Genomic DNA, 3565 nt, shown 5'->3' with positions numbered 1-3565 from the left:
CTGAGCAGGTTTCATGAGATTCAGTCCCGGTGTGAATCTGAAGGGCTGAAACAGGCTGTGATGCTGTGACTCTCAGTGCCAATGCTTTCTGTGAAGCTGAAGATCTGTTGACCTTGACCGAGCAGCTGGCAAATCTGAAAGGTGTCTGTGTGTTGGAGGAATTCAGCGCGAATGAATTGAAGTTTTCCTGTAAGTGTTGGCAAAGTAGTGTGATTATAGTTCAATCTTTACAGCTCCATCTGCAGCAATTGGATTGGAGGTTCCCATGACTGCTCAAATGCGGCCGTCTGCTCATCTAGCCATGAAGAACTCCATTTCAGCCCGTTTATAATGCAGGTCTGAGGTCTTCTGGGTAAAACAGATCAGTCATTCGACTCCAGGAGACGCTCTCAGTATTGCAGATATTCTCTTCAGCTCATAACATGAGAAAGAAAGTCATTTTTTTATCAAGTTATCAGCTTTGATAGGCTGCTGCAGACTCGAATGAGGCTCACAGGTCACTCTTTCAGAGACTTCATGGAGACCTCAGTTATTATTTCCACTAAAATATCACGTTCATCACAGATGTTTCTTCAACAGTTCTTTAGGAGAAATACAAATAAACACACATGCGTCAATAAATGTCAGCCGGTACAGTATAGAGCTATAAAACTAATGTAGAATTATTGATTTTTTGAAATAGTTAACAATTTGCATTTTGATATTATTTTAATGACTTTAATACTTTAATAGTTCTAGTTTTAATTAACAGTATCAACACTGTTCTATTTTAAGTTATATATATATATATATTTTGGCCTATTTTAATAGTTTTAGTTTAACAGTTTTAGTTAACGATGACACTTTTCTGTTTTAAATTATTATTATTATTATTTGCATATTTTAGTACCATTAAGTTTATTTGGTTGTTTGTTTGTTTGTTTGTTTTTATATTATTTTTATTAATTTAATAGTTTTAGATTTAGTTAACAATAACAACATTGTTCTATTTTAGATTATTTATGTATTTGTTTAGCATATTTTTGGACCTCTAAGAATTTTTTTCTTTTTTTTAATTATTATTATTTTTATTATTATTATTATTATTATTATTATCGTATTATTTTTATTTATTTGTTCCATTTTGTTTAATTGTTTTTTTTTTTTGCAGTTTGTTATTAATTAATGAATTTAATAGTTTTAGTTTTATTAACAATAACAACATTGTTCTTTTTTAATTTATTAATATATATTTTCGGCCTATTTTACGACCATTAAGATATTTTTTTAAATGTATTTATTTATTTATTATTGCATTTTGCATTTTGATATTATTTTAATTAATTTAATAGTTTTAGTTTTCTATTATAAATATTTTTTTTGCATATTTTAGTATCATTAAGGTTGTTTTTTTTCATATTAATGACAATTAACCACAATTACAATCACAAACTGTAAGTGAATTATAAGTGTATTATAGTATTTTTTTACAGTACTGGGAGTAATTATTAATAATTTGAGGCATGAAGATCTCATAAATACTTAAGAGGGAGACTTAAACAAAACTTTCCATTTGCTCTGATTTCTGTCCTAGCGAAAAATCTGACAAAATAAAGAGACATAGTAGTCATCTGTTTCCTGTAGGGTTGGTAACACGTTTGCATTTGTCTCCTGTTTCATCACTTGCATGTCAAAACTTTTAACAGCATTTCCAACTTTCGGTTGAACATTTCACAGATGATAATATGGCACAGCTGGCACAGCGACGTGTTCGCTCAAACGAATTAGCACTAAACCGCTGAACACTAATATATGCAGAGCGCATTATTTCTGTATTTATAGCTCGTCGTCTGCAGGAACAGAATGCAAAAAAACACAGTATTCTTCTCAAAGCAATTACCATATAAAGGACAAAACCGCTGTGAAAGACTGACAGATTCAGTACATCAGAGGAGGGAAAGGGGTCAACGTTTTGAACGGACGGCTCAGGTTCGCTGAACAAAACCACCCACCACGACTCAAACCCTTGACAACATGCACGAAGGTTATGCTGTCTGTGCGATAAAAGCCGTCTTTTCCTTTCAGAACTTTGCTGTCATTTAATGGCTTTTGTGCTTTTCTCCGAGTCTGGACAGCTGTGTGTTTTCAGAGTAAACTGTGCTTGCCAGGGGCGCCTTAAGGTAACCAAAGCCCCCTGGGCTACAGCGTTACAGTAGAAATACAGTAGACCCCAGAAAACCTCTTTTTTTTCCATTTTTTTAAAGCTTCCTAACAATCATTTGTCAAATTTAGTTTTTTGTCTTGTTAATATGCCAGTTAACATTCGCAACACTGTTGTGCGTAAAATGTGAATATAAGCGAATATGCAAATTCACTCTTTGCCACAAAGTGGCGCTTGTGGAACAGCAGAATTATATAGCCGTTACATAAAGTAAACACTATGTTATTACGGATTTGCTGGGGTGGGGTGGGGTGGGGGGGATTTCCCCCCCTCTGGTCTACGCATCCCTGCCTCTGCTGAATTATTTTTATCTCCGGTGGGGATAAAAAACATCCCGCGGACAGTGCCGAAGTCCACATCTGAATCAAATGATTCATTATACGCGAGCCAATTGGATTGCTTTGAAACAGTGAATCATTTTGCGACGCAATGGTTTAACTGATTCGGAGTTTCAAAAAGCTCCGTTGATACTGTAAATGCTCTTTGCTCACTTTCCTATATAATTTATTCGTTGTTTGAATAACCATTGAAATTAAATAATTAATCGGCCTAATGTTTTTACTAAATTGTGATCACGTTAAATAGCCTACCTTTTCAGTCGTATTAATAACATTTTGTGACATTACACACATTATCTGGTACTTGCCTAAAAAGACGGGTTTATGATGTGCTTTGTTAACAGATTACACTAACATTATACTTTAAAGCCTTGCTCTGAAAAAAAACGTTTTCAAAATGAAAGGAAAATACCATCAAAACTTTCCTGGCTGAAATGTGAGTTTACAGGTATGATTTAAACACCATAAATCGCACAAAATATTAATTATTCATCATCAGTTGATAAAAACAACACTGCATGTTGGCATAGGCTAAATGTGGGTTATTTGGTGATTGCTAACTGCGTTTTATTTTGAAACATGACGTGCTCACGTTTAATTAGTTAAATCACAGCCATATAAAGTTTAATGATCACATTTAAAGGGGTCATATGATGTTGCTAAAAAGAACATTATTTGGTGTATTTGGTGTAATGAAATGTGTTTATGCGGTTTAAGGTTCAAAAAACACATTATTTTCCACATACTGTACATTATTGTTTCTCCTCTATGCCCCGCCTTTCTGAAACGCGTCGATTTTTACAAAGCTCATCGTTCTAAAAAAGCGAAGTGTGCTGTGATTGGCCAGCTATCCAGTGCGTTGGGATTGGCCGAATACCTCAAGCGTGTGACGGAAATGTTATGACCCTCACCATACTGTGATGATGCCTTGTCCGACCAGAGCGATGATTCAAAAACATGAAAACTCATTATAAACGAGGCATTCGTTGTATCCAGTGGGGACATAATTACTGTTTATAATGCCTTA

General features: G+C 34.3%; 1 protein-coding gene across 1 annotated transcript in view; it reads left to right on the top strand.

The window, feature by feature from the left end:
• The window catches only part of LOC107567672 (contactin-associated protein-like 4), a 51725-nt gene that overhangs the window by 28179 nt on the left and 19981 nt on the right, over positions 1 to 3565 (top strand). The window lies entirely within an intron of this gene.

Source organism: Sinocyclocheilus grahami, unplaced genomic scaffold, assembly GCF_001515645.1.
Source record: "Sinocyclocheilus grahami isolate Dianchi unplaced genomic scaffold, SAMN03320097.WGS_v1.1 scaffold1179.1, whole genome shotgun sequence".
Classification (NCBI taxonomy): domain Eukaryota; kingdom Metazoa; phylum Chordata; class Actinopteri; order Cypriniformes; family Cyprinidae; genus Sinocyclocheilus; species Sinocyclocheilus grahami.
The sequence above is the reverse complement of the archived record's forward strand: the minus strand, read 5'-3'. Positions and strand labels throughout refer to the sequence as shown.